At 42.9% G+C, this 13,681-nt stretch overlaps 1 pseudogene; it reads left to right on the forward strand.

Moving 5' to 3' along the window:
* The first annotated feature begins 387 nt into the window (after positions 1 to 387).
* LOC124722945 lies at positions 388 to 505 on the forward strand (annotated as a pseudogene).
* Positions 506 to 13,681: the final 13,176 nt, after the last annotated feature.

The raw sequence follows: 13,681 nt of genomic DNA on the forward strand, positions 1-13,681 counted from the left end.
CCACCTCGGCCGGCGGGAAGGAAATTTGCCATACCCTTTTACAGGAACCATCTCCGTATTCATATTGCGTGACTTACTGAAATCATGGAAAATCGAATTTGGAATGACTGGACGGAGGGATTTGCACCAACACCCTTCCAAATATGAGGCCACTGATCTATCAATTCATATCCTAGTCTAGTACGACGTGTGAAGCGTTGCACGCAACAGGCGAACAGAAAGCAGCATATGCTATCATGGTAGATAATGGTGAATAATACGCATAGAACTACTTTCTTTTAGGCTGCAATCGGTCGGTAAATCAAAAATGTTTCGTTTGCAACATTCAGCTGCGCCTTCCAGCTACATAGTCGCCGCTTCGATTTAGACATTTGTCATAGCGTTTTGGGCAACGGCCTTGCCGCCGTGGATACACCGATTCCCATCAGATCACCGAAGTTAAGCACTGTCAGGTGTGGCCGGCACTTGGATGGGTGACCATCCGGGATGTCATGCGCTGTTGCCGTTTTTCGGGGTGCACTCAGCCTCATGAAATGAAATGTCGTGTGGCTAGGGCCTCCCGGCGGGTAGACCGTTCGCCTAGTGCAGGTCTTTCGAGTTGACGCCACTTCGGCGACCTGCGCGTCGATGGGGATGAAATGATGATGATTAGGACAACACAACACCCAGTCCCTGAGCGGAGAAAATCTCCGACCCAGCCGGGAATCGAACCCGGGACCTTAGGATTGACATTCTGTCACGCTGACCACTCAACTACCGGGGCCGGACACTCAGCCTCATGATGCCAATTGAGGTGCTACTCGACCGAATAGGAGCGGCTCCGGTCACAGAAAACCATTGTAATGACCGGGAGAGCGGTGTGCTGACCACACGCCCCCCCCCTATCCGCATCCTCAGCTGAGGATGACAAAGTGGTAGGCTGGACTCGATAGGCCACTTTTGGCCTGAAGGCGGAGTGCATGTTCATAGCGTGGTACCAAATTTCCATTACCCTTGTCGTAGAAGCCAGCCGCCTTTGTTTTCCGCCCATTCTCTACGCTGGTGTGCAGCTGTCTGCCAAAATGCTTCCCTCACAGCCAGCGTTTCAGGTGAGCTGAGTGGTCAGCGCGGCGGAACGCTATGCGTGGAGCCCGGATTCGATTCCCTGTCGGGTCGGAGATATTCAAATATTCTCTACTCGGGGACTGGGTGTTGTCTTCATCTTCATTTCGTCCTTTTTCACACGCACTTCGCCGAAGTGGCTTCCAATAAAAAGACTTACAGCAGGCCACCAGCATACCCGACACTCTAGCCACACATGCAAAATTAAAATCAGAACGGGCCAAGTACTGGCTGTACAGTGGATGATGAAACGCTTCCCATCGAAGATGCTACAGGAACGTCATGGTTGCAACTTAAGTGCGTGGACGAAACGAAAAGTGTGACGATGGGCATCCTAGAGACACTGTGCAACACATCCGTGCAATGTTTCAAGGACTTTCACTGTGATCTTATTTCGCGATCGATAGAATGTTGAAAAAATAACATTCTTAGAACAATATAGATGCAATAGGTTAAATTTTTGTACATTACTTCAAGGTACGTGATAGCGATGTCTGAGTGTTTCATAGGTAGCCGTTTCGGTTATTTCCATCAACGGGCGAAATGGAGGCAACAAAACCTTACCAAAGTCATCCAGTAGCGTATCGTCATTGGCGACCCCAACTACATTGACCTGCCTGTTTACATGAATACCCGTATCTTATTACGAAAAGGTTCTAAAATGCTCATAATTATGGTTTTCCAGCTATTGCATTAGCCATGTTTGCAGACATTTCTGGATTTAAACAAACAAAACACCGTCCGAAAAAGGCTTGAAGGCCCAACGGTACCGTGCGGCTGCCGTGTCATCCTCCGGCCTTAGACGTCATCGGATGCTTATACGGAGGGGCATGTGGTCAGCATACCGCTCTCCCCACCGTTGTCGTTTTCATGACGATGCCACTTCTCCTCTATCAAACAGCTCCTCGACTGGTCTCACAAGGGCTGAGTGCACCCCTCTTGCCAATAGCCCTCGGCAGATATGGACGGTGACCCATCAAGTTTTAGCCAAGCCTGACAGTGCTCAGCTTCGGTGATCTGACGGGAATCGGTGTTACCACAGCGGCAAGGCCGTCGTCTTACTGATTTTAAGGTCCACCTATTAACAAACGGCTGCTTGGTTTTAGATAAAAACCCAGTTCCTTGCCTAACAGGCAGACACGAAATCCAGTAATAAGTTCTAAATTGCTTGAGAGTAAAGGGAACAGTACTTTTTTTAAAAAAGATTGCCGAAGATCCAGGAGAATTACCACCACAGAAAACCGTAATTACTTCGTGCAACCACGGGAATCTGGAATCGGAAACAAACTTGTAGAGACGCTTCGTAGACAAAGTTCTGAATAACTTCGCCAGTTGCTGCCGAGTTCCTTCGCGGGTGGAAGGCTCCGCAATACGCATCGTGTCGGCCACACTAAATTGAAATGTCCCACCTCATTTTCTGAGACATACGAGCGCGTGAGACAATTCCCTCGTCAACCGGAGAGACAGATCTCGTTATTCTCGGTAATAGTGTATAGGGCAGAGCTGCCTCGCATGAAATATGTATCGCCCAAACAAACGAGGCCCGTGCCATCCCAGAGCGCTCCGTCCACGAGGCTATGTTCTTAAGTGGGTCACAAACAAACACTTCCGAAGTATACACGCCGGGGCAGCCGGCTTATAGCGCAGCAGTGCCCGCCTCTGTATACGCCGGCTGCGGGCCTGTTTCGTGGTGAGTCACGCGACTTGGCCGCGTCAGTCTGTCGGGCTGGGAGCTGCTGGCCTGGAGAACTTCCTGTTGGACCGGTCATCGTCCTACCCATAGATTTCAGTATTTTCTCAATGAAGAGGGTTTGTAACATTGACCTTCAGGTACTCGGGATATACTGTCATAGAAAAGCAGTACATAACTGAAGATGCCCATTATTAATTCTTGGTTTAAAATTGGTGAAAGGAATGTTATATACATGGAGGAGATTACGTAACGGCAAGACAAAGACTTCGACACAGACTTTTAAATTGCAAAACATTTCCTGAGTCAGATGTGTACTCTTGCCATAATTTACTAGTTATGACCTGCAAATTAAAGCTGAGAAATTACAGAAAGGTGGAAGATTAACCAGATGGGACCCTGATACGCTGAAAGAACCAGAGGTTGTCGAGAGTATGGTGACAGAAATCTGATGAGACCTGGAACGACCCGGAAACCAGTAGAAACAGGACGACTGGCCGAGGGCGTCACAACGAGCACCTGGAAGGTAAACAGGTTGACGACCAACTAGGCCGGCCTCTTTGGCCGAGCGGTTCTAGAAGCTTCAGTCCGGAACTGCGCTGCTGCTACGTTCGCAGGCTCGAATCCTGCCTCGGGCATGGATGTGTGTGATGTTCTTAGGTTGTTGTTGTTGTTGTTGTGGTCTTCAGTCCTGAGACTGGTTTGATGCAGCTCTCCATTCTACTCTATCCTGTGTAAGCTTCTTCATCTCCCAGTACCTACTGCAACCCACATCCTTCTGAATCTGCTTAGTGTATTCATATCTTGGTCTCCCTCTACGATTTTTACCCTCCACGCTGCCCTCCAATACTAAATTGGTGATCCCTCGATGTCTCAGAACATGTTCTACCAACCGATCCCTTCTTCTAGTCAAGTTGTACCACAAGCTCCTCTTCTCCCCAATTCTATTCAATACCTCCTCATTAGTTATGTGATCTACCCATCTAATCTTCAGCATTCTTCTGTAGCACCACATTTTGAAAGCTTCTATTCTCTTCTTGTCCAAACTATTTATCGTCCATGTTTCACTTCCATACATGGCTACACTCCATACAAATACTTTCAGAAACGACTTCCTGACATTTAAATCTATACTGGATGTTAACAAATTTTTCTTCTTCAGAAACGCTTTCCTTGCCATTCCTACATTTTATATCCTCTCTACTTCGACCATCATCAGTTATTTTGCTCCCCAAATAGCAAAATTCCTGTACTACTTTAAGTGTCTCATTTCCTAATCTAATTCCCTCAGCATCACCCGATTTAATTCGACTACATTCCATTATCCTCGTTTTGCTTTTGTTGGTGTTCATCTTATATCCTCCTTTCAAGACACTATCCATTCCGTTCAGCTGCTCTTCCAAGTCCTTTGCTGTCTCTTACAGAATTACAATGTCATCGGCGAACCTCAAAGTTTTTATTTCTTCTCCATGGAGTTTAATACCTACTCCGATCTTTTCTTTTGTTTCCTTTATTGCTTGCTCAATATACAGACTGAATAACATCGGGGAGAGGCTACATCCCTGTCTCACTCCCTTCCCAACCACTGCTTCCCGTTCGTGCCCCTCGACTCTTATAACTGCCATCTGGTTTCTGTACAAACTGTAAATAGCCTTTCGCTCCCTGTATGTGACCCCTGCCACCTTCAGAATGTGAAAGAGAGTATTCCAGTCAACATTGTCAAAAGCTTTCTCTAAGTCTACAAATGCTAGAAACGTAGGTTTGCCTTTCCTTAATCTATTTTCTAAGATCAGTCGTGGGGTCAGTATTGCCTCACGTGTTCGAACATTTCTACGGAATCCAAACTGATCTTCCCCGAGATCGGCTTCTACCAGTTTTTCCATTCGTCTGTAAAGAATTCGCGTTAGTATTTTGGAGCTGTGGCTTATTAAACTGATAGTTCGGTAATCTTCACATCTGTCAACATCTGCTTTCTTTGGGATTGTTAGTTAGGTTTAAGTATTTCTAAGTCTAGGGGACTGATGGCCTCAGATGTTAAGTGCCATAGGACTTAGAGCCATTTGAACCATTCGACCAAATAGGAAAGCCAAACAACGGAGATGGTATGTCAGAATGCAAGTCGAGTGAATAAACCAAGATCGAAACCTAAGATGTAGCGAATTCAGAGCCAAGCCAACAACTTGTAGCGAGATAAATACAACAGCCCAGAGAAATCACTACCGACTGCAGAGTTTCTCTCTTTTCTCTGCGGAGCTGCTGCGCCGCTGGCTTTAGAGGGTCGCCGTGGGCGCTGAAATGCTCGCAAGACAGGTGTGTCCTCGCTGCAGTGCTTGCAGTGGCGTCCCCAGCGCCCCCAGATATAGCAGTGCCATCTAAAGGCTGTCATCAAGTTCCATACCTTCCGGCGGGCCTTTAAACTCTCCGAGACGGGATAGCAGAGACAGTTTCGAAGAAAATACTAGGCAACGATTGACTGAAATAGAAGTAAAGAAGACAAGTTGAATGGGTAGCTTTGAGAAGTGAAATAAAGAAGACAGCAGAGAATCAAGTAGACGAAAAGACAAGGCTCAGTGAAAATCCTCGGATAACACGCAATATATCGCATGCACTTGAGGAAAGGAGAAAATATAAAAATGCAGCTGAAGCAGGAATATTGGAATACAGACGTCTATAAAAAATGACACTGACACGAAATACAAACTGGCAAAGCAGGAATAACTAAGCTATAAATGCAAGGCCATAGAAGCATGAATGCCTGTGGGAAAAATTAAAGACACCTTTCGATAAAGGAGAACCAGCTGTAGAAAATTAAGAGCTCATATGGCAAGCCCATACTAACAGCAGATGGGATGGGTAATAGGTGGAAGGAAAAAATAGAAGGTGTACACAAAATAAACAAATTTGAAGACAATATTACAGAAAGACAGAAGGAAATAAGTGAAGATGAGATGGGAGGTGTGATACAAAGAGAAATCTTTGACAAAGCACTGAAACAGCTACGTCAAAACAACTGTGCTTGAGTAGACGACATTCCCTTAGAATTATTGAGTTTTTGGGAGAGTCAGTTGTGATAAAACGATTCCGCTCATATGTAAACACTTTCTAATTTCAAGATGAATGTAATAATTTTCATTCCTAAGAATGCAGATGCTGATGAATGTGAATATTATCCAACCAGCAGCTTAGTAAACCATCCTCACATGACAACTACCAGAATTATTGAGAGAATAAAATGCAAAAACTGGTAGAAGCCGACACGTCAATGCTCAGTTTGGGTTCTGGAAAAATGCAGGAAAATGGGAGGAAATGTTGACGTTATGATTCAGCTTTTAAGGTAGACTGAAGAAAGACAAGACTACATTTGTAGTACCTGTAGACTTGGAGAAAGCTTTTCACAATGTTGACTGTCCGAGTGATGCAATTTGAGACCGCTTCTATTAGCACACAGAAGAGAGAAGAGTGCTGAAGAATAGCTTGAAGAGGAATAACATACAGAAAGTGATATTGAAACAGTATAAAAGGTAAAACTGACAGTTGTTAACAGGAAATAAGAAGGTAAAATACATGTGACCATCATTGAATTATATGAAGTAAAATCGTCATAACTGATAAACGGTTTGCATTAGGACGTTCAAACTGCACGGTTGGCTGCGGGGCACGATAAAAATTAGTACGCGCACATAGTGACGATGCCCACATTCATTTGGATGCGTTCGTCAGTAAGTAAAATTGGCGCGTTTGGGGGACTAAGAATCCGTATTTCGCTATCGAGAAGTCTCTTCTGCCTCAATGGGTGACTGTGTGGTGTGCAATGTCCAGTCATGGCATGGTGACTACCGAACAGTACGTGAAGATTTTGGAAGATGATGTCATCCCCATTACCCAAAGCGACCCTGATTTCGACAAGATGTGGTTCATGCAAGACGGAGCTCGTCCCCATCGAAGCAGGAGAGTGTTTTGATGTCCTGGAGGAGCACTTTGGGGACCGCATTCTGACTCTGGGTACCCAGTGACCACTGACGATTGACCTCGATTGGTCGGCATATTGTCTGGATCTGAACACATGCGACTCTTTCTTGTGGGGCTATATTAAAGACAAGGTGTCATTCAATAACACCAATACCATTGCTGAACTGGAAACAGCCATTCAGGATGTCATCGACAGTGCTGATGTTCCAACACTTCAGCGAATCATGCAGGATTTCGCTATTAGTCTGCGCCACATCGTCGCCAATGATGGCAGGCATATCGAACATGTCATAAGCTAAACAGGAATATTTGTAGTGACGTTTGCATGTTGAATAAAGAGTGTGCACGCTGTAGTTTGTAACTAATTTACTTTTTTTTCATATAGTTCAATAATTGCCAACCTGTGCGTATCAATGATATGAAGAATTTCTCTTACTGTAACGGAGATGTTCATATTATAAATCAAGAGACCATATCACAATAAAATAAATTCAGGAAAAATAGAGGAATAGAATGTAACAGAGAGTGTGGGAAACATTTAAAACCTGTGATAACTAAGCGGAGTTTGGGAAAGGGGAAGTATTGAGCTGTGTTTGATCATTTAATATCATTAAAGACTGTGGGCCAGAAGAGAAATTCTTTACACCACTGATAAGTGATTTAATTTATGTATTTCGTGATACAGTTGTCAAATCTAACTTTTACTCTGCAACTGTAGGACCTTCTGTATGTAATACCTCTTCAGGCTATCCATCGGTAGTCTGATCTTGGATTTATTTGATTTTACTGTGACTGTTTGTTTAATTTAAATTGTTGTATAGGCAATGTTTTCTTCGAGGTTTAGTGTTAATGTTTTTATAGTTAGTTCCCTTGATATTTATTTACTGCCCAATTTTATCAGTTTTAATTATATATCTACTGCACTGTCAAAGGTGACATTTACTCTGAATTTGACCCTCACTTTCGATGTGTAACATCTTTTTCAATGTTGTGGGCTCATGTTGTACCCTCTTTGACGACGAAAGTCATTTACAATCTGATGATAGTGTAAAAAGATGAAAACCAGTAACAAAATAATGTAGAATACACACGATATTGTGCTTTTCATTTATATTTAATTGCAGTGTTAATTAGAATTTATACGACGGATTGTTAGAAACACAGCACACATGAAAACACACAATATTGAAAAACGCAAGTTGTGTAAATGTTATATCAAAGGCCATAAGCAAAAACCAAAGTAACGCACAATGAAAAGTCTGTTCTGGTGCAATTCTGTGAAGAATAATGTGATCATTGAGAGTGCGGTCTGTGAGTGCGTGGCTTCTTAAATGATGATGTGAAACTTAAGAGTGGGAGTGTGCTCAGCTGTAACGGATCATTCAGGGCCATGTGGGGGCTTCGAGCATAAAACTTGTTTGACTGAGGTGCCTCTAATAGGTTATGTTTTTTTTCCTTTTCCTTACATATATTGCTCTTTTGTTGATTTTATAATGACGACCATCCATCAGCACCTGTTTGGTAAAACTGAAGTCGCATTTGTGTAATCTCCAGTTATGTTTATAGTCAGTTTGTCTAGCTGCTATAGCGGTATATATTTTGCCGGTCGTTACTGTAGCGAGTCAGGGAGTGAGAATGACCGCTACCAGTTGGTAAGAGCCGTCTTGGAGGTAGTCAAGGGGCGCTCTAAGTCCGCCTAGAGCATTATGGGTTTTTTCAGTTCATCTTCAGTGGCTTGGGAGATGGGGGTGACAATGTGAACAGCTGCACAGAAATAAACCGTGGGCATAAACATTTCTCCATTAATTCACTAATGCGCGGAGCTTTATGCCGTTACATTATAATCAATGCAAGTGAATTTATAAACCCCAATGTTACTTAATAAATCTGTTTTGTTCTTCCTGTTGATGACACTCACAACCTGTTCACCCCTTGAGTGAGTTGACGGCTGTTGCAATCCAACCACCAAGATGACTACACGAGTGATTCTTTTTTGTGTACATTGCAGACGGAATTTTGATTCCTATGTAAATGGAAAGCTGTTTTTTCTGCTCGCCACATGGCCCGCAATCATATGGTACGCGGAACGCGGGTGTACTTATACTGCCGTACGTATTTAGATTCAGGCTGCTGATGACTACGTTGCTGCGTGGTTCGAGCTAACGTTGTAGAGTGGGCTCAATCATCCCACTATACATGAAAATGACAAAACATTGAAATCGTGTTCGCTGTAGAGGGTGCTTCAAGGTATTTGCGACAAACGTCTAGAAGTGATGGATCATGTCATGGAGAAAAACTTTCCCAGCGACGCTAAGTGCCTTCTAGTATTCACCAGCCCTGGAACGACGAGATTTCACTGAATTAGCAGTCTTCTACTAGTTGTGCAGCAAACTACCTCCGTAAACTTATAGAGGAAACAAAGAAAACCATATGTATTTTACACGCGAATCAGGAACTTCAATTCTTTTTCGGCCTACCGCCTCTCGCGCGTAGCAGATGTCTTGATAATGGGCAACACACATTTCATACGAAAGCCACAGTCTCTGTGCCATGCCGCGTCTCATGTGTATAACGTGACTGGAACGATGCCTGGCGTCGTCGGTATCAGCGAACATTTTGTCTCTAACTAGAGCTGTCGTCATCTATCTTTCCTGGGTGTCTGTTACAAAGATTTCGAACACATTGTATATACGTTCGACAGCTGTAAGCGGAATGACTAAACTCATTAGATATGCAATATTGTGGACCTGGTTATCTTAAAAACAAAAACAACAACAAAAACGAAATTACGATTTTTTATATAAACTTTTAAAAGTAGTTATAATACAAGCAGCGCAACTATATCTATTTAAAACGTGCAGAAATGCTTTGTACCATCTGTGCAACGATCGGTATCATGTAATCCAGGCGCTTCAGTCTGTAACCGCGCGACCACTACAGTCGCAGGTTCGAATCCTGCCTCGAACATGGATGTGTGTGATGTCCTTAGGTTAGTTAGGTTTAGGTAGTTCTAAGTTCTAGTGGACTGATGACCTCAGATGTTAAGTCCCATAGTGCTCAAAGCCATTTGAAAAATAGTTCAAATGGCTCTGAGCGCTATGGGACTTACCATCTGAGGTCATCAGTCCCCTAAAACTTAGATCTACTTAAACCTAACTAACCTAAGGACATCACACACATTCATGACCGAGGCAGGATTCGAACCTGCGACCGGAGCGGTCGCGCGGTTCCAGACTGAAGCGCCCAGAACCGCTTGGCCACTCCGGCCGGCAAAGCCATTTGAACCATTTTTGTAATCCAGAGAGTGAAATATGTATTCATATTGCTGCTGTCATGTGTTTTACCACAGTTACGTTTAAGTGCAGAAATGTTCCTCCAGAATTTCAACACTCACTATAAACTTTCAAATAAAAGACGCATCCTGCAGATGAGGTAAATAAATTTCTGCTACGTATGTTTAATGTTTATTAAGAATGTTTGTGTAAGTGGTGTGTGACAGTTTTTAGGAATATTAAGAATCGCATTGTACAGTAGACAGCTGTACTGGTTCTTTCATTTGTCACTGTCGATTTCGGTCAATTTCAGGCCATCCAGGGGTCAAAAACCTGCTCAACTATATGCTCCACAACTGCAAAGCCTAGTCATTCTAAAATGTTTTGCTGTTCTGCAACACATGTTGTACCCAGTATTGCTTCTGTCTTACATGTCATAGAGTGAAAACATTAAAATGCTAGGCACTTTGTTTGTTTATTAGGTAGTCACCAATCTACATATAACAAACATTTTTAGCATTTTTCTTCAGCTGGTTCTCATTCCATTAAGTGGCATTTCAAGAAAGGGTTAGATCAGTTTTATTGAAATATGAGGATGCCAGTGTGGCTGGAGACATTAATACTCTCATGAAATTTATCCGGAACCTTCTGAGTATTTTGGCTCACTTTTCAACAAATAGTTCTTGGATCGTAGTAACTTAGCTTTTAGATACCCTAAACTCATCTACACTGTGGAAACAGCGCTGAATATTTTAAGTGCCATGATTTATGATCTGCGTAGAAACGCATAGCAACTTGGTACGTGAACATAGACGGACCAGCAAGGCAAACAAGTAGCTTTGCACGTTAACAGAACAAAAAATCCACTTCAGTAGACAGTAGTTTCCTATTTGTTGTATGACCTGTTTAGAAGCCTGAAGCTTCGTCTTCAGGTACCACGAGATAATTATGGAAACGTAAATGTGTGGCGGTCTGGCTGGTCAGTCATGAGGGACCATGCCGACGTCAAATAAACGCATGGGAGCGTAGGACCAGCAACCGCGACACGCGTCTCGACTGCACGACACGAAAATGTGTTTGCTTGGTTTCCAATACGGAACTCAAGCACTGCTGCTTGATAAAGGCAACAAAAGCAATATGGTCACTCGACCGGAAAAAACCAAATGTCAGCAAATCAAATAGCTATAGATCTATTGATCCAGATGTACATCATCAGTAATGGTACGCGGTACAGAACAGCTTCAGAAGTTTCTCAATAATGTTCGAACGACGGGGCTACGATTATAAATGTAACAAAATCATCTTTCCCGGAGAGGTGTGACAGATAAAAAAATAAGAACATAGTATTCTATATGTCTGAAGACTCGTGGACTTCATCTGAATATTATCTACTGACTAGGACTGACTTCAGTACTTGTCAGTAAATACACAGATATTTGGATACTATTGTTTTCAGTACACTCGTGCTATCATTCGACTACTATCATGCAAAATTACCTGTAAGTAAAGAATGTCGTTTCTTGCAACTAATGTCAAGTGTACGTAAGAGAGATAGACATTGAGATGATAGGAAAATACATTATTATTTACGTCTGATGTCACATCAGTCACACTATCAATGACTGCAGTGACGACAGTATCAACAGGCTTCTAGCTTTAAATAAATATGCGGAAGACCTAGCTCCAGGTGAGAAACAAAGTGTTTGTGGACTGACACTGAAGCACAAACGTTATGGTTAGTAAATACTCATCCCATACCCAACTCATACAAGACGACAGTAATGCAATTTGGTTCTCCGTCGCTGCGTGGCGAGACGAGATGTGCTCTTGTGGCGAACTCGACGTGTAGATCTGGTAGTCGAGCCACTATGAAGCACCATATACTGAGGGTTGTTGTTGTTGTGGTCTTCAGTCCTGAGACTGGTTTGATGCAGCTCTCCATGCTACTCTATCCTGTGCAAGCTTTTTCATCTCCCAGTACCTACTGCAACCTACATCCTTCTGAATCTGCTTAGTGTATTCATCTCTTGGTCTCCCTCTACGATTTTTACCCTCCACGCTGCCCTCCAATACTAAATTGGTGATCCCTTGATGCCTCAGAACATGTCCTACCAACCGATCCCTTCTTCTGGTCAAGTTGTGCCACAAACTTCTCTTCTCCCCAATCCTATTCAACACTTCCTCATTAGTTATGTGATCTACCCATCTAATCTTCAGCATTCTTCTGTAGCACCACATTTCAAAAGCTTCTATTCTCTTCTTGTCCAAACTATTTATTGTCCATGTTTCACTTCCATACATGGCGACACTCCATACAAATACTTTCAGAAATGACTTCCTGACACTTAAATCAATACTGGATGTTAACAAATTTCTCTTCTTCAGAAACGCTTTCCTTGCCATTGCCAGCCTACATTTTATATCCTCTCTACTTCGACCATCATCAGTTATTTTGCTTCCCAAATAGCAAAACTCCTTTACTACTTTAAGTGCCTCATTTCCTAATCTAATTCCCTCAGCATCACCCGACTTAATTCGACTACATTCCATTATCCTTGTTTTGCTTTTGTTGATGTTCATCTTATATCCTCCTTTCAAGACACTGTCCATTCCATTCAACTGCTCTTCTAAGTCCTTTGCTGTCTCTGACAGAATTACAATGTCATCAGCGAACCTCAAAGTTTTTATTTCTTCTCCATGAATTTTAATACCTACTCCGAATTTTTCTTTTGTTTCCTTTACTGCTTGCTCAATATACAGATTGAACAACATCGGGGAGAGGCTACAACCCTGTCTTACTCCCTTCCCAACCACTGCTTCCCTTTCATGTCCCTCGACTCTTATAACTGCCATCTGGTTTCTGTACAAATTGTAAATAGCCTTTCGCTCCCTGTATTTTACCCCTGCCACCTTTAGAATTTGAAAGAGAGTATTCCAGTCAACATTGTCAAAAGCTTTCTCTAAGTCTACAAATGCTAGAAACGTAGGTTTGCCTTTCCTTAATCTTTCTTCTAAGATAAGTCGTAAGGTCAGTATTGCCTCACGTGTTCCAGTGTTTCTACGGAATCCAAACTGATCTTCCCCGAGGTTGGCTTCTACTAGTTTTTCCATTCGTCTGTAAAGATTTCGTGTTAGTATTTTGCAGCTGTGACTTATTAAGCTGATAGTTCGGTAATTTTCACATCTGTCAACACCTGCTTTCTTTGGGATTGGAATTATTATATTCTTCTTGAAGTCTGAGGGTATTTCGCCTGTTTCATACATCTTGCTCACCAGATGGTAGAGTTTTCTCAGGACTGGCTCTCCCACGGCCGTCAGTAGCTCCAATGGAATATTGTCTACTCCGGGGGCCTTGTTTCGACTCAGGTCTTTCAGTGCTCTGTCAAACTCTTCACGCAGTATCATATCTCCCATTTCATCTTCATTTACATCCTCTTCCATTTCCATAATATTGTCCTCAAGTACATCGCCCTTGTATAGACCCTCTATATACTCCTTCCACCTTTCTGCTTTCCCTTCTTTGCTTAGAACTGGGTTTCCATCTGAGGTCTTGATATTCATACAAGTCGTTCTCTTATCTCCAAAGGTCTCTTTAATTTTCCTGTAGGCGGTATCTATCTTACCCCTAGTGAGATAGGCCTCTACATCC

Source organism: Schistocerca piceifrons, chromosome 1 (genome assembly GCF_021461385.2).
Source record: "Schistocerca piceifrons isolate TAMUIC-IGC-003096 chromosome 1, iqSchPice1.1, whole genome shotgun sequence".
Classification (NCBI taxonomy): Eukaryota; Metazoa; Arthropoda; class Insecta; order Orthoptera; family Acrididae; genus Schistocerca; species Schistocerca piceifrons.